The sequence below is a fragment of the Lissotriton vulgaris genome, chromosome 4_1 (genome assembly GCF_964263255.1).
Source record: "Lissotriton vulgaris chromosome 4_1, aLisVul1.2, whole genome shotgun sequence".
Classification (NCBI taxonomy): Eukaryota; Metazoa; Chordata; class Amphibia; order Caudata; family Salamandridae; genus Lissotriton; species Lissotriton vulgaris.
Window position 1 is genome coordinate 1,000,582,165 of NC_141691.1, and position 26,343 is coordinate 1,000,608,507.

At 48.5% G+C, this 26,343-nt stretch overlaps 1 long non-coding RNA gene across 1 annotated transcript in view; it reads right to left on the reverse strand.

Annotated features, from left to right (window-relative positions):
• Positions 1-571: 571 nt before the first annotated feature.
• LOC147722804 (uncharacterized) overlaps positions 572-26,343 on the reverse strand; it is a 35,824-nt gene continuing 10,052 nt past the window's right edge. Inside the window, exon 2 of the long non-coding RNA XR_015309890.1 lies at positions 572-1,044. This is a non-coding gene — a long non-coding RNA (uncharacterized LOC147722804). The remainder of the gene's footprint in view (positions 1,045-26,343) is intronic.

Sequence of the window (26,343 nt, forward strand, 5' to 3'; positions counted from 1 at the left end):
GAGTGAAGAAAGGGAAATACACCCAACCTGCACATACAGACTAAGTTTCTTGCAGATCTGGACAAAATTAAATTCAATGATAAACAACAACTAAAGATGATGTTCATGAAACAAAGGTGCATGATTAAGCATAGAGTATCGACAAGATCAAACAGAATAGTGACTGCCATTTGCTTTAGTTGATCCTTGATGTGAAGTGAGAGGGGAGAAGAGTTTCAACAATCTAGTTGTCCATACGATCACACCTTCAGAGGGAGTACCTGCCATCTGCGACTTTTTTGGAAAAGCCTGCAGAATTGAACACCCAGGTTGAAGAAAGAAAACATGTACCCCATTTCGATTGTTATTGTTGAAAGGTTTCTCTTTGACATTTGTGCAGAAGATGTAGAGACTAGAAATGAAAAAGTATCTAAAACAATGTGCAATGCAGCACGGAACATTAGGATCGCAATGCCACATTTATGTCTGTAAAAAACAATTTTTTAACGTTCTTTTTTTCCTAATAGACAAAACCTAAGAAAATTATAGAGAAAGTTGATTAAGTGAAATAACTAAGTTTGGGTTCACACAATGACGTACCCAGATCAAATGTTTTTATTAACAACGTTTATTTCTTCTTTTAGGAATAGCTCAATATCTACTGATTACATTTTGCTTCATGGAAATATTATTTTAAATGTGCAAAGAAAATTGAAAGTCAAAATTATAACTGACGCTGCTTATGTCTTGGATGGGTTTTACAGATCACATGCAATTTTCCACCTCTTCGAACAATGAAACAATCTTTGCAGCGCTTCTTTATAGCAGACTTGACCTTCATCCCTGCAGCTGGATATATCAAAGGAAGCAGGGTATTGGAAAGAAACGGGTGACTTGGGCGGGGTAGCCGCAAGCACGTAGCAGTTGACTGGTTTGCCTTCAGTGGAATAGCAGATAAGTGAGCGAATGAGGGAGGAACTTCAACAAACCGCCTCAAGAACGACAATGGACTTCTGACTGCCACAACTGCATTCCTCAGTAAAATGGAGGCCATGGTTGTGGCTTCTATGGAAGGAAAATAATATACATTTACTTCAAACTAATTTGTTTTAATCTTTCCTAAATTGAGTAATGGCTGTAGATAACTTTATGTTGTCATCTTAGACATGCACCTCACAAAAGGAGAGTAAACCCTCAACTAGAGTAACGGATGGAGTTTATAAGCCACATTCAACATAATTGCCCTCCCACTCTACAATTGAAAAGAGTATTTTATACATGCCCATCGCAGGTACCTCTTAATACACGCTCACAAGCACAGCATGCTTAAACATGATGCTTTATGTTTGTTGTTTAAAATAATATATTCTTACTTTTTTAAACATCCACTATATTTTTTTTAATTCTTTTACATTATTTGCATATCGTTAAAAACAAAAATGATCTATATCCTTTATGCACACAAAGCCTCATACAATAAAAATGTATCGACAACATACATATATCAAATGTTTAAATCAAATTTTCAACACAAATATCTATTGACGCTCCATTTTGGTGGGTTAACTGGTCTACGCCACCTTCTTCAGTCAGATCGCAAAAATAATAAAATGGATTGTGAATTTCCATGTAATCTTTATTTTACTTCTTGAATTCAATGGGTAACAAATACATTCTTCCTTTCCAGGGTGTAGAAAACATTCACCATTTTAAGAGGACAACACTGTACACACAGGATTTAAAAGTCTTCACAGATTTATATTTGTTTTGAGATCAGGTTCCAAATATCACAAAGCTATGGCATGTCTAAGAACATTTCATTTATGATATTATTTGGGTTATTTTATCTGGGTCCTTTGTAGCTTTATATAATTTCAAAATGTTCCTTTATCCTGCAATAGAGCATTGGTTTTACAATTGGGCCACTCCGAACTTCACTAGAGAATTCGCCTCAAACTTCTAATAAAATCTTATATCGGGTTCAGTCCTCAAGATCAGTTCACCAAGACAAACTATGGAGGCACTTAATCCTTTCTAAAGAGAGAAAGCTTCCAGTCCCATTGCCGTAAATGGCGTCAATTGAATCAAACATGCATCCTACAAGGCACAATTTTGAATCCTTGCATGTTTTAACTCACTATTATTTAGGTTGATAAAATCGGTTTGATAGTAATAAATATTTGTTATGGTCTAAAAGGTTCACTTTTTATTGTGTGCTGTACAAATGAGAGGTAGCATGGTTATCAAACGGTTATATAACTGTCAGGTAGAGTGAACCATTTATTCTTCCTGTGTTGCCCTTCTGGCGATTGCAGCTAAGCATGGTGCAGTGAGCTGAAAGCAAATAACCCCGCCTGAAAGAGCACCAGTGTCGGCACACAGCAGCTGGAGAGCCCATACTAGGGTGAAACGAGCCTGGGTTGCTTGTGATTCGGTTCAAGGAGGACCTGACTTGGCAGTTCAGGCTAGACTGTTCCCAATGGAGGATGGTGCAGAATGATTTGCATATAGCTGGCTGCAAACTGAGTTGGTTTTGTGGGCAAAATAACGATGGACTGGGATGCAGCCCCACTAATTACAAGTGGCTGAGATTAAGTCAAGCATTCCATCTATCACTTTTTGGGAACATTTCTAAAAGTGGCATTTTCAAAATCGTGATTTAAAATTAAAGAGGATTTTAAATTACAATTCTTTAAATACCAAACTTGACATTCCACCTGCTCCCAATTGAAAGTTATCACTTATTAAATGCACAAGTTAACCCAATGTTCTCCTACGGAAGATGTAAGCCTTGCAGCATTGAAAAACAAAAAGAAGAGTTTTTCAATACCAGGACATGTAAAAGCTAAAAGTACATGCCCAACTTTTTTTTTAGTTTTATTTTTTTAAGTTTTTATTGAGACAATAAGCAACAACATGCCATGGTAGATTGACACACATATTGGTCTTTCAGGCCACAACTTGCACTGTTTGAATGTCTTACACAGCCATCATGCCAACAACCCAATCCATGCAGGCGGGGATATCATGTAGGCACCAGATACATTGCAACAAGCAAAGGACTAGATGACCCTCAGAAGCTCTGCACAGAAGAACGACCCACGTATCTTCCAGGCCCCAAAGCACAACCATATGCAGCCGCACCCTCCCTCCCCAGCACCAGTCCACCCTAACGTTACTTCCACTCATCTTGCCTTCTCCCAAAGTCTCACCACAACAGCACAGACCCCAGCTGCACACAATGAATCGCTTCAAAGGCACAGACATGGCACACTCTATACACCACTAGGTGTCTCGCCTGCCACATCCTCACTTGCTGCTCCAGCTTCTTCATTCTCCTGCGCTCCTTGCTTGTTAAGCATTTATGTAGTGTAAAATCCCCAGAAATTGTTCAGGCGACTCCTAGGGGGGGAGCAGCTCACTATAAATTTCAGACTGCGTGGAACAACACATCATGTTGCGAGCCCAACGCCGCAGTGTCGGGACAAGGTCCCTCATCCAACACATTGCAACCCTTCTCTTGGCCATAAGCAGCCCCATGTCTGTGTGTGTGTCATGGTATATCTGAGTAGCAACATCGCTGGATCAGGCCTGAGTTCAGTTTCCACCACTCGCCCCAACTCTCCAAATATGTCCTCCCAATAAGAGTATATTCCTGGGCACTGCCAGGCCAAGTGCAGAAAATCCGCAGTTGGGGTTTGGCTCCTTTCGAAAGGAGCCTCTTCGATAAGGTCATATCTGTTCAGTCTCTCTGGGGTGTAGTAGGTTCTATTAAGGAACTTGAAATGCACCAGCCTATGCCTACCATGCAGCAATATTTTTCTGGTACGGCCACATAGAGTGATCCAGCTGAACCTGCAAATCCCGCTGCCATGCAAGCCTGGCAGCCGTGTATTTATGCTCCCTATGCGAAATAGCAAGTTTGTATATGGTCGTGACCATCTTACGGGGTGACTTAGTCTTAATGACATGCGATAGCTCCAGTACTTCAGGGGGTTCCGCCATGTCCTCACCAAGTAAGTCTCGTAGAGCCCTACGCACTCTGTGGAACTGAAATTTACTTAACTGCGAGCTTCCACCTGTTTCCCCCTCAATCTGCTCCAAGGTCTTCACCGTTCCATTAAGGAAGAGATCCCCGGACACTTCCATTTTCATTGCATGCAGCGCCTGAACCACACCCCTTTCAGTACAAGGACCCAGCCAACTCATCCACTCAAGCGGCAGAGCAGGGGAATACAATAATGCTCCAGACTGGTTCTGTAATAGACTGTGCCATGAGTGTCTAGTGGAACTTATAGAATCCAAAATCCCCGTTCTGCGGTCTACTGGCTCAGATATCAAAGAAGGTAAAGGGATCGCTTCCACAAATAGTCTTTCCATACGTAAGAACGGAATATCCACCTCACCATGGATCCAGTCGTGAAGCTGAGCTCGTTGTGCGGCCCTATAATAGAGTTCGAGGTCCAGGGCCCGAGACCACCCATGTGATAAGGCAGTGTAAGGACGTTCCACTGTACCCTCGCCTGTTTGCCGGCCCAAGCTAGTTTAATCATTAATTGCCAGAGTCTGTGAAAGAAGACGTGCAGCAATACCATGGGTAGGTGTGTGAAGAGGAACAGCAGCCTGGGTAGGACTACCATCTTCATAATCGAGATCCTCACCATTAGTAACAATGGCAGACGGACCAGAGTTCCACATCATCTTCCAGTTTTTCTATGGTCGTGCTATAATTTTCCCTAAGCACTATCTTGTGTGTATCCTGATTCCTAAGTATCTTATTGACTCCGTGGTCCATTGTAGAGGGTATTCCATATCAAATTCCGTCGTGACCAGGGTAAGTGGAAACACCAGTGACTTAGCCCAATTAACTTTCAGCCCCGACAGGGCGCCAAAATGGACTACCTCCCTGATGATAGAAGATAAGTTATTTTCAGGATCCCAGACATACAGCAGCGTATCATCCGCATAGGTTGACACCACGATCTTGTACGTCGGAAAGCCAATGCCCTCATTTCCATGATACTCCCGCAGTGCACATGCCAAGGGCTCTGCAACCAGTGCATAGAGCAGCGGCGATAGTGGGCACCCCTGCCTGGTCCCTCTAGTTATCGGAAAGGAGTCCGAAACCAGGTCTCCTAGTCGAACTCGTGCCGTAGGTTTATAGTATAGGGCCCCAATCAACTGTAAGAAGACCGCCCCCAATCCCATTCTCGTCAGGACCTGCCTCATAAACGCCCATTCAACCGAGTCAAATGCTTTTTTACATATCTAGGAAAACAGCAACCGCCTTCCTGTCCTGCTTAATATGCTGCATGGTACCAAACACCATACGTATATTGTATGTGAGATTTCTGTTTGGTATAAATCCCATTTGCTCTGGGGCGACTAGGGTGTTAAGACATGAGAGCTAGTCTGTTAGCCAATATTTTTGCAAATATCTTAGTATCCACATTTAGTAGGGAGAGCGGGCGGTATGAACCGCACTCTTCTGAGGGCTTCCCCGGCTTAGGGATGGCAACCAACAGGGCTTCCATCATGCAATACGGGAGGGTGCCCATGACGCACAGATCTTCAAATAGGGTGGCAAGATGGGGGGAGTAGCAGGTCTATAAAAGTTTTGTAGAAGGCAACTGTTAGACCGTCGGTCCCCGGAGCGTAGCCAGCTTTCATGCCTCCCAACACCTCGGAAATCTCGTCTTTGTTAATGGGATGCATTAGGAGTACCCTGTGCATATCAGAGAGTACGGTGACACCGAATATGTTCCAGGTAATTAGCGATTTGCTCGACTACACCTTCCGACTGAGACCGGTATAGTTCGGAGTAATATTGTTTAAAGCAGTCAGCAATTTCCACCTCTTCAGTCAGTAGTTTCCCGTTCGCTAACACAGAACCTGGCCTATCTCCTTACCATTAGGACCTAGCTGTAGCGTACTTGCCCATATGCTTTACCTCACTATCTGCTGCAAGATGATATTCCACAAGCAGCATATTGATCTCAGAGTCCAGTGACTCGCCCCCCCCAGCGAGCTGCCGTCGCTCCAGATCCTTCAGCTTGGTTTCTAAATCGGCTAACCTCTTCCGTATGGCTTTGAGCACACCAGAGTGCTTAGCCATCGCTACCCTTCAAATGTAGACTTTAAATGTTTCCCAGACTGTCTGGAAGCTGTCCACAGACCCAATATCGGTGTCAAAAAAGGTCTCTATGGCGTCAGCCATTTCCTCCCTAAAGAACGGTTCCAACAGGGAGTAAGGAGGAAATCTCCACGTAAATGGCGGCAAGGACTTCTTAGGAGTGTCCAGTACCACCAATAGCGGCAAGTGGTCAGAAAGAGTGCCCAGCAATAAAACGCATTGTCGTACCTGATCTATCAATGAGTTAGAGGCTAGCCAATAGTCTATCCGTGTGTGTATATTATGGTACGCCGAGTAGCGAGTGTAGCCCCCCCTGCCACTGTTGCGCACTCGCCACACATCACATAAATCCAAACATATCATCACCCCCTCAAGCTTTCTCGCAGCCGCCACCGGGTTTCTAGGAGGTCCTGCCGATCTGTCTAGGTCCGGATGGCGGACCAAATTGAAGTCTCCTCCCCACAGAACTTGGGCGTTCCCATAGGGTCTGATAGGTTTAGCTAGATCCCCAAAAAACTCAGGGCAGTCATAATTTGGGCCATACACATTAACTATGAGCACATCCAATCCCCGACCAAGGCATTTAGATATTACGTAACGGCCCTCAGTGTCGGCGTGCAGCTGTGTTAGTTTGAATGGTGTTTTGGAATTGATCCAGGTCAACACACCCCTCGCATGTGAAGTGAACCCAGCTGAATTACTGTGCCCATCTAGCCCCCTGAAACGCAGCATGGGGCTACCCTGGTGCAGATGCGTCTCCTGTAGTAGTGCAATATCTATGTTCTGTCTATTTAAATAGCTTAGCACCTTCCAGAGCTTACGATGGTCATTAAGACCCCATACATTCCAAGACATAGCGCACATACAACCTAAAGCGCCTTGGGTGCCATGTGCGTCACGTGACATCATCTCCGCTGGTAGGACTTCGAGGAAACAAACTTGCATTGCTCTCTTGTGTGACGTACCATTGGCATGTACAAAAACCAACCCCCAAAACCACCCCCTTCAGTAACTTCTCCCCCAACCCCGCCCATCTCCCACAGCAGACCTCCCCCAACTTGGCCGCACATACACCCAAAAATGCCCCTTTCTCCCTCCACCCCCCCATCCACCAGGCCCTCCCGATAAACAACAGCAGTGCCAAGCACTCGTGGGCGAAGGTAGCTCCTCGTGCCAACTCCTACATTCAGTAACATCAACTCTTCCCAACCCGAACTCACAAGTGTCATCAACATCAGTTAGCAGCATTTACTATGAAACATTTTCCGCCAGAGGGGGCCGTCCCAACGGACCCCGAGCTGAGACAGTCCACTGCCCACCCCCCAGGAGAGGAAATCAGGCAAGCCACCCCCCCCCCGCACCACAGGCAAAATTTGTGTCATTTCTGACCCAGCCCACTCCTCGCACTAAGCAGTTCAAACACCACCTCAATTTGTTGGCCCCTCAAAAACAGGTAAGTAACCTTCCAAGCACCACAGTCTCTAAGCTCCATGTGCAGGCAGTCCAGCAATACCGCAGACCCCAAACCTCCGCCCCCAGTCTGCCCTCCTTACCAGCTTACTTCCCTGACAACCATCAGTACAGTGCTTCAGTCTTGGTCATCCAGCGAACCTCCTGCTGCCGCCTCCTCCAATAGCTGCCTCTCCAGGCTCCCCGCCATTCCTTCGACCAGCCCTTAATAGCCGGCTGTAAAATCTTGGGGTCAGTGAAGATATGCGATCACCATTGTCTATTAACTCGGAGTTTCGCCGGGTACAACACTGCATAGTCCACTCCCCAAGTCTCGAAGTTGCTTCTTAATCGGGACAAAGTGTCTGCGTGCCTCTTGAACCCGAGCGGTAAAGTCCGGGTATAGGGACAACTCCGAACCTTTGTATCTCAAGACTCTTCTCCCTGGCCACACGGAGAGCTGCAACCCAATCCAGATAGTAGAGTAGCTTCGCTATGATCGACCGCAGAGTAGCCCCCACTAGGGGTCTGGGGCCCAGGGATCTGTGCGCCCTCTCGATCACAAACATTGTAGAGAAGACCCAGCAGTGTCACCAGCAATTTCTCCATAAATTGTTCCATATTGCCCGTGGGGGTTGTTTCCGGCAGGCCAGTGATTCGCAGATTGCATCTTCGGGAGCGTGCCTCCAAATCCTCAGTCTTATCCTGCAGGACTCGAAGTACCTTCCAAGTTGCTTGTGGTTAGCATCTAAGGTAGAGTGAGCTTCCTCTAACTCAGTGAGGCGCCATTCAGACATGTCCAGTCTTTCTGCGTGTTTGTCAAGGCGGTCGGCCATTCTCTCCATTCTATATGAAAGGGCGTCCATTTTCATGCCCAGCCACTTGATGCCACTCTGTAGGGATTTTTCCATAGATTTCAGGATGCTGCATATGTCCGTATCAGAGTTTTCGCCCACCGGGGCAGCGTCCTAGTGTCCTCACTCGTAGCGGCGTCCTGGGATTTAGAGCGCTTCTGCTCGAAGGCAAGCTTAGTCTGCGTCTTGTCCCCTCTGCCCATACTGACTGAAATATCGAGACCCCAACTAAATGGAAGGGGGATTGGACACCTTCGTCCCACTCACTTCCGGGCGTGCGGGGGAGAGGACGCTGTGTGAGGTCTCTTGGCGCTATCCTCCTCTTAGTCTGCCCCCACTGCATTCAACTGTCAGCAAGCAGAGCCGTCACCAAGGGAGCACCTCGACGCAAGTAGCCTCCAGAAAGGCCCCCCTTGTTTGGCAACTGTAGTGGTGAAATGGAGTCGGAAACTCACTCCGCAGCCTCAGCCAGATAGATCCTCGGCAGACTGCTACTCTCCCCACTCAATAGCACTGAGGCCCTGTCGCTATCACCTCGTAACTGTCCGCAACGCACCCAAAAGCCCAGTGTGTAAGGGCTCTCCACCAGGTGTCACGGGGGGGGGGAATATTGCCTATGTGCCCACTGAGCAGTAGGCAGTCCCTGGGGGCAGCGTCTCTCCACAGGCGTCTTCACTGTCCCCCACACTTCTCTAGCTCGATCTGCTGCTGACTCACCCTCGGCAACCAGAGGAACCCTGGGGCACCCTCAAGCAATCTTCAGATGGGGCCTGCCGACTCAAAAACGATAGCCCCGCAGGACAGACCAGAACCGAATTGCGCCGTGTGGAGCCCTGGCGCCGCCCGAAGCAAGGGCCTCGCGTCTCGCATTTCCGCCCCCTCAATGGTGTTCGCTTGACGGGGAATACCGGGCCAGCAACGTTGGACCTACGAGACACCGCAGATCAGCGATGCTCTCGCTTCCAGCCCTCCGAGTAGTCGGCCTCTGCCGCTCGCGCTAGTCCAATAGGGCACACGCCGCACCTCATGTGACGCAGCCCGCGTGCCGTCTTCACAGCAGCTCCGGGATTGGCGGCCTTACCGCCGTCCAGTTGCTTCGCCGAAAATCACCAGCGTCAGGGGTCGGATTGCGGATCCAGAAGTGTCGCTCACACCCGTGCCCCGTGCACTTTCCAATGTTTTAGGTACTCCATGGGTGAGTTAAGGAACAGAAATACTGCAGGATATTCAGCGGATAATGCGATAACGCTATGGAGCTCCGGGCTCAAGCTACCATCACGGTCGCGAGCTAGCTCCGCCCCCACTTTTGAAATACACTGCACCCTACCCTCTAGGCTGTGTAGGGACTACCCCAAGGGTGACATTTATGTATTAAAAAGGATGGTTTATGCCTGGCAAAAGGTTTATATTTCCAGATCGAAATGGAAGTTTAAGCTGCACACACAGAGGCTGAAATGACACATATTTAAAAGGCTACTTGAGTGGGTGGAAAATCAGCGATGGGGGCCAACTCGCAGAATTTCATTTACAGGCCTGAGTACACATAGTCCCACTGTACTAAGGACTTACAAGTAAATGAAATGTGCCAATTAGGTGTAAACCAATCTATGTTTAAAGGAGAGAGCATGTGCACTTTAGCCCTGGATAGCAGTGATAATGTGCACAGAGTCCTAAGGCTAACAAGAACGGATTAGCCAGAAAATTAAGAAGTAAATAATTTTTTTTAAAGGAAGACCACCCTAAGGCTGACATGTCTAACAGTGAGGCTTGCACTGATACTGCCCATTTTGTACCTTTGTTCTATATTAGAGTAGCCGGTGAATACCTTTTCACATTACAAGGTAAAATGGATTTCTACTTTCAGGAAGGAGAAAAGAAATGTGCTATAGCACTGCGGAATTGAAGAGAGAGTGGAGTAAAGAGTTCAACGTGTGCGCAGTGACACATTTTGCTATAGGAGACACTGCTTTGTCAGTACAAGCTACCTACCTCTGGAAATCACTAACTGCCAACATCAGAAGCATATACACTTAATAAGACAATTGAAAACATGCCTATTTTTGTGACAACTACACCACCCCACATCACAGCAACAGAACTTGAAACGAAAGTGGGAGAAATGACCATAGATCTAGAAAAGCTACTTATTTACTATTTTAGAATTGCATTTTAGAACGTGTTAAACATGTTAATGAAATGTGTGCTTTAGAAAATAACTCACAAATAAAAACACCAAAGCTATATCTTAATATGTTAATATAGAAGTCGAAGCTGTTATTAGAAATGTTTCATTAATAAATATGTGTTTTTAAAAACTTTGCACCAAATAACGATACTTTCGCTTGTGCAGTGACTATGTCCAAAAGATGTCCTATCAATCTTTGCTCCTAGTAAAACATTCTGTGTGACTACCTCCCATCGATGTCATCGTTAGAAATGTGCTGACTATACTATCATGTTCAATTAGTTCCTTACCCCATATTAGATCATTTCACTAGAACACAATAAATGTATTAAAACTATATAGAAAGAATGGAGCCATTAAAGACTTTATAAATGTTGCATCTGAATAACTTGATATTTGCTTCGCCATTACGGACTAGCCTTTGTCTATGTAACAAGTGTACAGTGCAGAGGGTTCTCATGAGAACCTTCTCTCATGTAACAATTATGTTCATAAACTGTATCAACCCTGATGACAAGAGCGCAGACTGTGGGAATCAGAAGATGAAACATCGTATGACTGATGACACCACCTTGTGAACCGTTCTGATTGGACATCAAGTGGAGACGCAATCAAAGTTTTTATTTGTATGAGAAAACTATAATAATGAGTGTTCCTAGCTAGTTAGGTGGTCCTGCTACTGGATTGTTCCTTTGTCTTGTGACTCTTCTTTACGGAGAGTTTATTTTGTTTTAAATATTCCTGAGGAGATTTTATTTTATTAATTTGGTGATCAATGCTACTGCACAGATCGCTTTTCTAAATACAGTTTGTATTGCAACTGTAGAGAACTCAGCTGAGTTTCCAGAACAACTCTGTAAGGGCTGGCTTAGTATATGGTGCACACTTATTTAAGTGAAGCACGTTGCACTAATCCAGGCAACACTTTTGGTGATTTTAGTAGTCTTAGACAACCATAGAAAACTCTAAGTGGGAACTGTGGATAGAAGCTTTCAAGCTTAGTCCAAAAGAAGTGTTAAGCAGCTTGTTTTACCAAATCAAATCATGTAGTGTATGTATAAAAATAGGTCTACTTATTATACAATACTCACTAACACATTGATATATCTCCTACCCGGAAATATCAACACAAATACACACAATACTTCAATTGGAAACAAGTAAGTAAGCACAATACACAGTGGTCTCCAGGGGGAGACCAAAACATATACTAAGACGGTGGAATGGGAACTGCGACCGAAGTCAGGACTTGGACTAGGAGACTCAGAAGAGCAGGGGACACAAGGGACAACCCTAGGTAAGTACCCAGGAACTCCACTGAGGCGGTGTGTAGAGTTGAAATACAGCCGCATACTCAATACAAGTCAATAGGAAGGTCATGGTTGCAGTTTTGAAGAAGGACCCTTCCCAGTGGACCCTGAAGAAACCCCGTGGTAGACTGAAGGTTGGAGAGTCATCCCACCTGTGGATACCCCAGAAACCTGGATACCTACATCAGGGAAGCTAGGTGCCTAGGTGCGAAGTGACACCAGAAACCGCCGTAGACCACAATGGAAGACTTCAGTAAAGATGCCGCTGGCTAAGAATGTGCAAGAGTCCAGTCAATTAATGAAGAGAAGAACCTGCAAGCAGAGGGGGCAAAGTCTATGCCACTTGGAGGTGACTAGGAGGCATGGAAGAGCAATGACCACCGATGATGAAAGAAGCAGGAGTGATGACTGAGACATTGTTGCTGCAGTTGTGAGGACCAGGCGATGCTGTGGAAGACCAGGAGCCATTCACGAGATGTCCCACATTGGAAGTCGAGAACCAGGGGTCGGTATCCGGCAGGAGCACCAACAAGCCTTGGCAGCAGCAACAGACATGGTAAATGAGAAAGGAGAAACATTGTAACCAGCAAGGTCCAAGGGACTTAACAAGTGTAAGAGTCAGAGCAGGCCCGATCAAGCAGGAGAGCCCACTGAAACAGGAGAAGACCATCGAGTGGACCACAGGCCAAAGGCACAAGACGAACTTAAGCAGCTCACCAAAGATGAAGGTCTATGGTGCAGAGGTTGCAGTGAGAACGAAGGTCCTGGCAGGAAGAGATGCTGCAGGTGGGAGCTTCTTGTAACCCGAAGATCTCTGGTCAGGCCTCAAGGGAGTTGCAGAAGTACCACCTGTGTTGCTTTGCCTTTTGAAAGTCCATGGGACAACAGGAGCAGCAGACCGGTCAGCTTTGTTGCAGTGCCTGCAGATGCAGGGGAGTGACTCCTTCACTTCGAGGGAGATTACTTCGGGTGTCCTTGATGCTCACAGGTCTGTTGAAGATCCTGGATGATGCACAGACGACTTGCAGAACAGCAAGACCAGGAGCAGCAGGAGTATTTCTTGATGCAGTCGCGGTTCAAGGCATAGTCCAGCGAAGTCCAAGTGCCCAGACGGTCCAAAGGTGATGTGGTTTCAAGCTTGAGTCTTGTCCCACGAAGAATCTCAGGACCCACCCACAGGTAAGCCCTTTAATACGCTAGGAAAGGGTTAGGACAACTCAGAGGTCACTCCCAGAGGAGGGGCAGGACAGATGGGAGGATACTCCAGTGTCCTTGGTCTAGATTTGCGCCAGAGCGGGAGCCAAGGCCTACCTGAACTGGCTCAAACTGGAGTATGGAAGGAGTGCACCAAATGTGCCTTTCAAAGCAGTCTCATGGTGCTGGCAAGCCTCCCCCCCCCCCCCCCCCCCGGCCCAATACACGAAGTCCTGTCTGGGAGGTAGTCACACCTCCCTGTGACAGGAAACATATTGTTCTACCTGCCCCTGCTTAAGCGCAGCTCTGCAGCCGGGCAGAACCGGGTCTAGGGTGGCAGCTGCCCTAGCTTGCTGTCAGACCATGGAATATTGTTAATGGGAGTACTGGGGGCTTCCAGGAGGAGCCCCCAGTGCATGGAATCATACCTCCTACACCGGTAGCAGTGTTGGGGTAGGATTCCAACATGTTTGATAACAAACATGCCCAGGGTTGGAAAAGCCACTATATAGTTGGCCATCGTGTACTGACGTATGGTCACTTTATGTATCAAAATGGCTGACCGCACTTACAAAGCCTGGAAAGTTGACTTCCGAGGTTTGTAGGGGGTGTCATGCTCATGCAGGGCAACCTCACACTCATAACCCAGCCTTCAGGATTGAAAGGCCTGCCTTAGGGGTGACATAGGTTTTAAGTGCAGTGACCCCAGATATAAGGAAACATATCTGTTGCAAGTGGTGCTTGCACCAGCTTACACAGGCTGCAATGGCAGACTTGTAGTCACAGTTTGAGTGGTCTCTCAAGGGTGGCATAAAACATGCTGCAGCCCATGGGAGTCCCCTGGTGTACCTATGCTCTGGGTACCTTGGTACCATATAGTAGGGAGTTACGTTGGAATCTACACAGTTGGCTGCTGATATACCCAAGTACTTACCATAAAAGATTTAGGGAGGAAGCACAGTGGCTGGAGTCCCGATTAGAAGACTTCCAGCAAAACTAGTAAAACTATTTTTTTTTTAAAACACATACTGAAAGCGGGGGTACCCATGAAAGCAGATTCTACTTTCATGCGAACTTTTTATGAGAAGTTCATTCACCTTATTTGCTCTTTTCCAAATGAAACTCTTCATAGGTTCCTTATTAGAATAGGTCCCTTGGTTAGTCTAACGGGTTTCTTTACGGAACACTGTGCCTTTAAATGCTGACTTCTAACCCTTGTTTTTAATTCTGTTATCTGCTAAACTTATAAAGATAATTAGAAACTAACCTTATGATCAAATAAAGGTTTTACATTTTCCCGATCTCTCATCAATAACTGGTGCCAAATTTCTAAAGGTTTATGGTGTTTTCTTGTTTTCCTTTAGGGAGATTTAATTCAGAAACGGTGGAAAAGTTCCATTGACCTCTCCAGAGCCCTTGAAATTCTCCATGGGGAAATTTGTGAGTGGGTGTGTTAGACCTGTCTGCTTCTGGGGAGACTCTAACCATTATTATTTATTTTTGTCCCCCTTAGCCTCCCAGAGTTTCTATTTTTATTTTTACATATGTCCATCAGGAATTTTTAATGCTGTCAGGGGGCTAGGTGTTCCTTGGCGATGACGCCATTTTTCCCTCATAACCTGTGAGGCCTAGTCAGCCCCCTTGAAAATCTAGGGATCTCCAGAAACCTAAAATGGTGTCCACCAACTGCCATAACGGACACTACTGGAGGACAGGTCCATAGGTTAACATTAGGGAACCTTCTAGAATCCACTAGAGACTTCTGCAGGTCTCAGGCCACCCTATATAAGGCCAGTGACCAGCAGCCATTTTGGGCTGACCCAAGAGTGGAGGAGTGAGGCAGTGGTGAGAGGAGGTGGACACACTGAGAGCAGCTAGTTTGTCTCTGAGGCGGACAGTTTCTTCAGAGGGTTGTTCCCCCTTCAACCTTTGACCAATCCCTCTCAAAACATCAACTGCTGGTAAGGAGACTAAGCTACCTGAGAAGGAAGACCCTTTTAAATCTGTGCCCCAGTGAACCCTCTCAGAACACTCTTAATAGAGGGTATCCCTGACTTCCCATACCCAGCGCTGCACTTACCAGCGGTGTAGAGCAGCTGTGGTGAAGGCGGGTGTCTGTGGCACTATAGCGACCTGAAGAGCGAGTGCCCCGATCAGGAGGATACCTTCCCTGGAGCCAGGTGAGGGAAGGGACTGCGTGTGGAGAGCGGCGCTGTGTTGGCTGACTGCGGGACCCCGGGGGCACCGGTCGCGTCAGTGAAAGGCAGGAAGCGCTTCCGCGCATGTCCTCAGCGCGTCCGCTATTGAAAGCAGGAGGGGCCTAGGTTCGGGCAGGCCCAGGAGTACAGCGTTTATCCTGAGAGGCGAGGAACGCGCAGGCGCCGGGGAGCAGCGCGACTCAAGAGGCGGAGTGCAGGAGAGCATCGCGCATGCCCAGTGGGGTGTTGGCGCTTCTCAGAGGAAGCTGAGGAGAACCGGCGGAAGGCAGGACAGCCTTTCACCAGCGGAGCGAGGAGTGAATGCGCCGATCGTCAGCGAGGCCCCCCCTTCGCCCAGCGCTGGAAAGCGGAAGCGCACCTGAGGATAGGAAGCGCACACAGCCCCCTCACGCCCCAGTTACCGGAGCAGGTGCAACACGCTAATCATCAACCAGGCCCCCTCGGCCCAGCGCTGCACAGTGGAAGCGCGCCTGGTACAAAAAGTTCAACAAGCCCCTCAAGTAAGCCGGATAGTGGGGGAGCGGGAGGCGGCAGTGCTGAGTGCCGCGGAAGCAAGACAGTGGGGCTACGACCCCAGCAATTAACTGAACAGTCCAGGAAAGCCTGATTTGAGGAAGCGAGCTAGTGAACTGCCTAATGTAGAGTAAAAATATCCAATAATTGGCTTAGAGGAGAGAGGAGGAAGCTGTGCAGGGAACCACAGGGTTCCTGGGTAAAAGCCTTACAGAATTTTGGTAACAGAGGGAGTAGATCCTCTACCAGATAGGTGTGCCTGTAAATTAGCATGAGGGGAGCCTTGCTAATACTATTGTGTCTTCCCTTTTAGTTACATACCTGGTGGGTTATGCTGTGAAGATCTACAACCAGGTCACTCTGTTGAGTTGAGCAGTTACTTAAGAGCTGTGGGGTAATGTACTTGCTAATGAGTATTTAAAAACGTATTGAACTGTCAGACTGCATTTTCCTTTCTGTAAATTTATAGTGGTGAAGTATATTGTGACCTGAATAGCCATTGACCCCAACTGTACCCTTGATTCTTAAAATTTGACCAGGAAAAATATTGAAGTGTGATCTGAATTTCATGAACAAGGTGTAACTTGATTGTGTTTTATACCTGTCTAAAAGTATAACAAGAAAGGCATATTATTTTTATATAAGGTAACGGTATTTTTCCAAACAGTGGTGTTGTGTCTTTATTTTAGTGGTTCAGCACTGAGTTACTGTGAGTGAGACTTGTAAGTACTTAACCAACGCCTTGAGTTAGCTGTAGCCACTACTGTGCCAAGCTACCTTATGTAGACTTGGGTAATCTAGGTCCAACATAATTGGTGTTTCAGCGGTGGGATCTCGGATTTGTACTTACACTCACTTATTATTAACGCAGTGCCAACCACGAGACCTCACCTGGAGTTTTCTCCCTGCGGCCCTCCTAATTTAAATTATGATTTTTCTAAATTGACTTCTGGCGGTGGGTGGAGGTTGACCCCAGGTCACTTTGTGGATTTCTCCTGTGTAGCAGTTTATACTCCAAATAAGAAATGGAGATAAATGTGGAAGAGCTGGAAAATTATACTGTGACCCAATTGAAGGAATGGTGTCAGCAGCAGGGGGTGTTTTTCAAGAAAGGCGCCAGGAAAGTTGAGCTGCTGACCAGTATCCGGGCATGGGTAGAGGCTCATTCCGGGGAGGAGGTAGATCCTGAGGGGAGTGACAAGGACACTGTCCTGGAGACCGCAACACTGTACCAGTCGGGAGGGGAGAACCTTGTAACAGGTCCTAGGACACCTTCCAGAGTGGGCAGTAGTGTCTCAGAGAGGGGCCTGACCGACGCCGAGTTGGAAGATAGGAGGGAGGAGAGGAGGATGAGAATAGAACTAGCCAGGATGGACATGGTGAGGGAGGAAAAGAGGTTGGAGCATGAGCGGACCATCAAAGAGATGGATTTACAAGCCCTAAATCTACGAACCCCCAAACCAGAGAATGGTGGCAGCGATATCCAGACCAACACCAGGGAACCCAGACCGTACCTACCAAAAGATATTATGGCATGCTATGTACCCAGTGATGACATTGCCAAATGGCTAGCCGCCTACGAGGTCTCACTGAGGGCCCATGGGATTCTGGAAGTCCACTGGGGAGGTGGGTTATATAAATACATGCCCCCCACTGGCAGGGATACTTTGTTGGCCCTTGATCAGAGTGAACAGACCTACTACCCGGCTATGAAGTCAGCGCTGCTCAGGAAGTTTGGGTTGACCCCTGAGAAATATAGGCAAAAGTTCCGGGGCAGCTACAAGCTGGGCACGCAAAACTGGGTAGATTTTTTGGACTACTCCAGGAAAGCCCTGGAGGGTTGGGTAAGAGGCAGCGAAGTAGGAGACTATGAGGGACTATATGACCTCATACTCAAGGAACACCTACTCGAGAAGTGTCTTCCCGAACTAAGACAGCATCTGGTGGACAGCAAGCTGACCAGCCCCAGGAAGCTTGCTGAGGAGGCGGACATCTGGGTTAGTACCCGGGTGTCGACTAAGGGGACTGGAGGGAATTCCCAGAAGCATGGACAGGGCGCCCCCCAGAAGAAAGAGGGAGGGGAAACTAAGAGGGAGTTCTCAAAAGGGCCACAAAATACTTCGCAAGGAAGGGGCAGAGGATTCATCCCTAAGAGTAACCCCCCTCGCAACCCTACCCCTGGCCAAAGCCAGCAGCCAAGGGTTGTTCATTGTTTTGAGTGTGGTGGTGTGGGACACTATAAAGGAGATGTGAGATGCCCAAAAAGACCACCCCCTCCCACTGGAGGAAAAGCCCCGGGAATCACTAGTGTAGTGCTCGGGGAGGAGATGCCTTTGGTTAATGGAGGGGAGCGGGCGGGTGTCACTTTAGTGTCCCTGGGAGATAAGGAGATGGTTCCAAAGACCCAACTGCCCTCTAATACTACTAAGTATGAGCAGTGGGTCACCATCAATGGCCGTAGAGGGGAGGCTCTGAGAGACACAGGAGCCAGCATGACTATGGTAAGGAGTCAGCTGGTGTCTCCAGAGCAGGTCATCCCAGATGTACTCCATCCCGCCGGAATGGCTGACGGCAGATTGGGCCACTACCCTGTGGCTGAAGTTCCCTTTGAGTGGGGAGGGGTTGCAGGTCCACTTCGAGTTGCCGTAAGCCCTGCCGTGCCGGTTGACTGCCTGTTAGGGAATGATATGGAGCACAATGCTTGGAGGAGGGTGGAGTACCAGACTCACTCTGAGATGCTGGGACCCCCTGACTGGACTTGTGTCAGCACAAGGTCAGCAACTGCCCGAAGGGGGAGTTCACTTACGCTGGAGCCTGGAACAATGGCCCAGCCGGCTGCCAGAGAGGAGAAGGACAGGAGGCCGGAGGACCCTGCCTCGACATCTCCACCTCGTGAGACAGATGGGCCACCTGCGGAGGTGGATCTGGAGTCCACAGGGGAGAATGTTGCTTCCCTGGAAAACCTACCCATCCCTACTGAATGGCATGTGGAGGGAGGTCCTTCCCGGGAAGAATTCTGTGAAGCTCAGAAAGAGTGTCCTACTCTCGAGGGGCTGCGGCAACAGGCCAACGCCCAGGCAGCAGGAAACATTGAAGGGAGCTACCGGATTTACTGGGAGGATGGACTCCTCTACAGTGAGCCCAAGGCACCTGGCCATGGTTCAGCCAGAGCCTTGGTGGTCCCTCAATGCTTTAGAGCCTTTCTACTGGAACTGGCTCATGAGATACCATTGGCAGGACACCTAGGACAGGACAAGACCTTTGCCCGGCTTGTCCCCCACTTCTACTGGCCTCGAATGAAAGTGGCGTCCGATACATATTGTCGAACGTGTGTGTCTTGCCAAGCTAGTGGGAAAACAGGGGTGAAGCTAAAAGCTCCCCTGGAACCACTACCTGTCGTTAGCACCCCCTTTGAAAGGGTGGGCATCGACATTGTGGGGCCATTGGATCCACCAAATTCAGCTGGTCACCGGTTCATACTGGTTTTGGTGGATCATGCCACACGGTACCCAGAGGCAATACCTCTGAGGACCATCACTGCACCTGTGGTGGCAAGGGCCCTGATGGGGATCTTCACCCGAGTGGGTTTCCCCAAGGAGGTTGTGTCCGACAGGGGGACTAACTTCCTTTCAGCGTACATGCGGGCTATGTGGAAGGAGTGTGGAGTTACCTATCGGTTTACCACTCCTTATCACCCACAAACCAATGGTCTTGTGGAAAGGTTTAACAAAACCTTGAAAGGTATGATACGGAGTCTACCTGAGAGCCTGTGGAGGAAATGGGATGTCCTCCTACCCTGTCTCTTGTTTTCCTACAGGGAAGTGCCACAAAAGGGAGTGGGCTTCAGCCCCTTCGAACTTTTGTACGGGCACCCTGTACGGGGACCTCTCAGCCTGGTGAAAGACGGATGGGAACGGACTCCCAGGAAGCTTCCCCAGGACGTGGTGAGCTACATGCTGGCCTTCCGGAGCCAAATGGCTAAGTTGTGGAAGCAAGCTTCAGACAACTTGGAGGCCAGCCAAGCAGTTATGAAAGAGTGGTATGACCACAACGCTCACCCAGTGGAACTGGAGCCTGGACAGAAAGTGTGGGTGATGGAACCTGGAGAGCTAAATGCCCTCCAGGACCGTTGGACAGGCCCCTTTGAGGTTTTGGAGAAAAAGGGGAAGTCCACCTACTTGGTGGATCTTAAGACCCCGAGGCAGCCCCACAGGGTGCTGCATGCCAATCGCCTCAAGCCACATCATGAGAGGCCCGAGGTTGTCTTAATGATGGTAACCGATGGAGCAGAGGAAGAAGAAAGTGAACCTCTCCCTGATCTTCTCTCATCCCAAGAAAAGGATGGGTCGGTGGAGGGAGTAATTCTCTCGCCATCCCTAACTCCTGAACAGCAGAGTGATTGCCGCCAGATCCTGGAGCAATTTTCTTCTCTGTTCTCCCTTGTCCCGGGTAGGACCCACCTGTGTACCCATGACGTGGACACAGGAGACAGCCCACCTGTGAAGTCTAAAATCTACCGGCTGTCGGACAAGGTGAAGGCCAGCATCAAGAGTGAAGTTGCCAAGATGCTGGAGCTAGGAGTGATTGAACCTTCTGGTAGCCCTTGGTCTAGCCCGGTGGTTTTGGTACCAAAAGCCGCCCCACCAGGCACCACACCTGAATTGAGATTCTGTGTGGACTACCGAGGCTTGAACTCAGTAACCAAAACTGATGCACATCCCATCCCACGGGCGGATGAGCTTATTGACCGGCTGGGAGCTGCTCAATACTTAAGTACCTTTGACCTAACTTCAGGGTACTGGCAGATTTCCCTTACCGAGGAGGCGAAGGAAAGGTCAGCCTTCTCTACACCTCAGGGACACTACCAATTTCGTGTGATGCCCTTTGGGCTCAAGAATGCCCCTGCCACTTTTCAGCGGCTGGTGAACAGGGTCCTTTCTGGAATGGAAGCTTTTTCTGCTGCATACCTGGACGACATTGCTGTCTTCAGTAGCAGCTGGGAGGACCATTTGCAGCATCTGCAAGCTGTTCTTCATGCCCTGCAACAGGCTGGCTTGACAATCAAGGCCAGCAAGTGTCAGATCGGACAGGGGTCGGTGGTGTACCTAGTCACTTGGTGGGCAGAGGGACGGTGCAGCCCCTCCAGGCAAAGATTGAGGCTATCATCGCCTGGGAGCCCCCCAAGACTCAAACAGAGGTCCGAGCCTTCCTGGGCCTCACTGGATACTACCGTCGCTTCGTGAAGGGGTATGGCACTATCGTGGCTCCCCTCACTGAACTTACTTCCAAGAAGCAACCCCGACGGGTAGTCTGGACGGAGGCTTGCCAGCGAGCCTTCATGACATTGAAACAAGCATTGTGTTCCGCTCCCATTCTCAAGGCCCCTGATTTTGCTCGAGAATTCATTGTCCAAACAGATGCGTCAGAACATGGCATTGGGGCAGTGTTATCGCAGCTAAATGATGAGGGCTTGGATCAACCCGTGGTCTTCCTGTCCAGGAGACTACTCCCCAGGGAAAGGAGGTGGAGTACAATTGAGAGAGAAGCCTTTGCGGTGGTTTGGGCTCTGAAGAAGCTGCGGCCATACCTGTTTGGCTCGCACTTCCTAGTTCAGACTGACCACCGCCCCCTTCGTTGGCTGATGCAAATGAAGGGGGAAAATAGTTGCTGAGGTGGTCCATCTCCCTACAGGGAATGGACTTTAGGGTGGAACACCGACCTGGGACGGACCATGCCAACGCAGACGGTCTATCCAGGTATTTCCGCCTTAGTGATGAGGACTCCCAAGGGGTTGGGTAGTTCTCCCCACTTTCAGCTGGGGGGGACGCGTGTTAGACCTGTCTGCTTCTGGGGAGACTCTAACCATTATTATTTATTTTTGTCCCCCTTAGCCTCCCAGAGTTTCTATTTTTATTTTTACATATGTCCATCAGGAATTTTTAATGCTGTCAGGGGGCTAGGTGTTCCTTGGCGATGACGCCATTTTTCCCTCATAACCTGTGAGGCCTAGTCAGCCCCCTTGAAAATCTAGGGATCTCCAGAAACCTAAAATGGTGTCCACCAACTGCCATAACGGACACTACTGGAGGACAGGTCCATAGGTTAACATTAGGGAACCTTCTAGAATCCACTAGAGACTTCTGCAGGTCTCAGGCCACCCTATATAAGGCCAGTGACCAGCAGCCATTTTGGGCTGACCCAAGAGTGGAGGAGTGAGGCAGTGGTGAGAGGAGGTGGACACACTGAGAGCAGCTAGTTTGTCTCTGAGGCGGACAGTTTCTTCAGAGGGTTGTTCCCCCTTCAACCTTTGACCAATCCCTCTCAAAACATCAACTGCTGATAAGGAGACTAAGCTACCTGAGAAGGAAGACCCTTCTAAATCTGTGCCCCAGTGAACCCTCTCAGAACACTCTTAATAGAGGGTATCCCTGACTTCCCATACCCAGCGCTGCACTTACCAGCGGTGTAGAGCAGCTGTGGTGAAGGCGGGTGTCTGTGGCACTATAGCGACCTGAAGAGCGAGTGCCCCGATCAGGAGGATACCTTCCCTGGAGCCAGGTGAGGGAAGGGACTGCGTGTGGAGAGCGGCGCTGTGTTGGCTGACTGCGGGACCCCGGGGGCACCGTTCGCGTCAGTGAAAGGCAGGAAGCGCTTCCGCGCATGTCCTCAGCGCGTCCGCTATTGAAAGCAGGAGGGGCCTAGGTTCGGGCAGGCCCAGGAGTACAGCGTTTATCCTGAGAGGCGAGGAACGCGCAGGCGCCGGGGAGCAGCGCGACTCAAGAGGCGGAGTGCAGGAGTGCATCGCGCATGCCCAGTGGGGTGTTGGCGCTTCTCAGAGGAAGCTGAGGAGAACCGGCGGAAGGCAGGACAGCCTTTCACCAGCGGAGCGAGGAGTGAATGCGCCGATCGTCAGCGAGGCCCCCCCTTCGCCCAGCGCTGGAAAGCGGAAGCGCACCTGAGGATAGGAAGCGCACACAGCCCCCTCACGCCCCAGTTACCGGAGCAGGTGCAACACGCTAATCATCAACCAGGCCCCCTCGGCCCAGCGCTGCACAGTGGAAGCGCGCCTGGTACAAAAAGTTCAACAAGCCCCTCAAGTAAGCCGGGTAGTGGGGGAGCGGGAGGCGGCAGTGCTGAGTGCCGAGGAAGCAAGACAGTGGGGCTACGACCCCAGCAATTAACTGAACAGTCCAGGAAAGCCTGATTTGAGGAAGCGAGCTAGTGAACTGCCTAATGTAGAGTAAAAATATCCAATAATTGGCTTAGAGGAGAGAGGAGGAAGCTGTGCAGGGAACCACAGGGTTCCTGGGTAAAAGCCTTACAGAATTTTGGTAACAGAGGGAGTAGATCCTCTACCAGATAGGTGTGCCTGTAAATTAGCGTGAGGGGAGCCTTGCTAATACTATTGTGTCTTCCCTTTTAGTTACATAACTGGTGGGTTATGCTGTGAAGATCTACAACCAGGTCACTCTGTTGAGTTGAGCAGTTACTTAAGAGCTGTGGGGTAATGTACTTGCTAATGAGTATTTAAAAACGTATTGAACTGTCAGACTGCATTTTCCTTTCTGTAAATTTATAGTGGTGAAGTATATTGTGTCCTGAATAGCCATTGACCCCAACTGTACCCTTGATTCTTAAAATTTGACCAGGAAAAATATTGAAGTGTGATCTGAATTTCATGAACAAGGTGTAACTTGATTGTGTTTTATACCTGTCTAAAAGTATAACAAGAAAAGCATATTATTTTTATAAAAGGTAACGGTATTTTTCCAAACAGTGGTGTTGTGTCTTTATTTTAGTGGTTCAGCGCTGAGTTACTGTGAGTGAGACTTGTAAGTACTTAACCAACGCCTTGAGTTAGCTGTAGCCACTACTGTGCCAAGCTACCTTATGTAGACTTGGGTAATCTAGGTCCAACAGGGTGTATGTAAATGAGCTAAACCAGGTCAGAGAGTCCAATTTTAGTCTCCGACAATAGTCTTACCTTCAAGCTCAATCTTCAGCTTACAACCAACAAATTGAAACCAAGCCAATAAGAAAACTACTTTTGATATGCATGTAAGCTAAGAACGGCCAACCTATGGTTCACCTGGGCATTATATAGTTAGGAAATTTCATATATAACATTTCTGACCCAAAATAATAGTAATACCATAACACTCCGCGTTTGACTGCCAACTGTAACTTACACATCTTATATTCACATAAGACATATCTACTATGGGGTAGCATATCACCAGCACTACAAAGCCAATAAACCAACCTTCACCAAACGAAGAGGCATGGAACAACCAAAGAAATGTGTGACAATAGCTTGTTCATTGGATTACTTTAATTCATCCCAACACTACAGGTCTCAAATATCTATACACTATGACAGCTTATTTGCAACTCACATTGACACGTAGCTATGTGATGATAGTAACAATTCCCATCCCAGTAGATCTATTGCTTTCTCTCTATCTCCAACCATGCCAGCTCAGGACCCCAACTAAAAACTACATTTCAGACCGGACATTCCAGTGTAGTAACCAGCTAAGTAGACTATATCAATAAGAAACATCATAAATGAAATCCCAGGTGTTAAAGCTGCCAGCATACTTAAATTCATAACCTGCACATCTGTCGGTCACACCTTATCATCCACCACACAACTACACACTTCATCCCATAACAAGTTAACCACACTTTGGTGGTCATTATGCACTACATGGAAACACATTTCACATAGGATCACAATACAAAGAAAACACCCTTCCAACCACACACCCTACATGACATTACTTGCTGCCAATTAAGTAAAGCGCTTCAGTGCCGCACGTACTTGGCAGTAAGCGGTATACAAATGCCACAATATAATATAATTAGGGCTCCCGGTTTTCCCTTTAAACAGAATTTTACATATAAATACAGACGGAAAACAATTTTTCCTTGGTCTGTATTTATATTTAGAAACGGCAAAATACTAGTAAATTTTGCCACTCTGCTGTGCTTCAGAGTTGCCATACCACACCCCTGTTCCTGATGCTGGGAATCCTTTCAGTGACGTACTGTGGACCTATTGGCTCAGGGTATTTTAGTGACACCTGTGACCCTAAGCCAATGCTGGTCGTATCCAAGTGTAACTGTGTGGGCGTGCTAATACCTCCAGCCTCACCCTCTTAACTTTTGCCCTTTATTTTGGGGGCCACCTGCCTATTTTTCGCTACACCACAGACCACCAGGTATGAAGACGCCTTCCTGTTCGGCATCTCCAGGGATCCAGGACTCCACCGCTCGAGTTAGCTCTGCTCCAGCCCGCCGCCCGAGTTAGCTTTGAGCTTTGCTCCAGCCCACCGCTCGAGATGGCTCTGCTCCAGCCCGCCGCCCGAGTTGGCTCTGCTCCAGCCCGCCGCCCGAGTTGGCTCTGCTCCAGCCCGCCGCCCGAGTTGGCTCTGCTCCAGCCCGCCGCCCGAGTTGGCTCTGCTCCAGCCCGCCGCCCGAGTTGGCTCTGCTCCAGCCCGCCGCCCGAGTTAGCTCTGCTCCAGCCTGCCGTCCGAGTTAGCTCTGAGCCAGCCCGTCGCCATTTGTACTTCCAAGGTAAGTGTTTATTACCAATCCCATCTACCATACCATTTCGGGACAGATTAAGAGCGGCCTCGCAGCGACCCTGGACACTACCCCTTGAAAGCCGCTCCTGACTCTCTTTGTCCCACTGCAGCCTCGGGTTCCTGCCCTCCCTCCCCCACCCCATGTATGAAGTGGTAGCACCACGTGTTCATATCCTGTCTTGTGGTGTTTTTATTGTCATATGTGTGCTTGCTTGGCAGCTGCACCAAAACTTTATTGGTATTACCAATCCCTTATACCATACCATCTCGGGACAGAGCGGCCTCGCAGCGACCCTGGACACTACCACTTGAAAGCCGCTCCTGACTCTCTTTCCCTCTGCAGCACCAGGTGTACATATCCCCCATCTTGTGGTGCACCGTAACTTTATTGGTATTTCCAATCCCATCTATCATACCATCTCTGAACAGATTAAGAGCTGTGAATTTTCCTGACTGTGGGCTTAGTGTAAAGCTGCTCCCCCTATTTCTAATTAGGAATATTTCCCTACTACATCTCCTTCAGCCACTGTTGCACCAAAGGTCACTCAGACAGTGACCTTAACAAATGCCACTGACTAGTGAATACACATTCATTCTCTCTCTCCCTCCCTCCCTCCCTCTCCCTCCCTCCCCTCCCTCTCCATGAGATACTTTGTGTTTGATGGCAAGAATGTGAGAGGACCTCAAATCAGAGCATTGGGTTTTGGCTTCAAGTGGTAGTGTCCAGAGTCGCTATGAGGCCGCTATTAATCTGTCCCCTGAGGCCTGAGTTGCAATGGCATTTTAGCTTGTTGTTCCCTTGGCTCTTGTCTGTGTGGAAGCAGTTGCACATGTGTTTTTTGGGACATGTTAGTGCTCTCTGTTCTGGAAGCTGTCCCTGCTGCAACTCCCCCATAAACATGCTGTGGCCCCCAGTC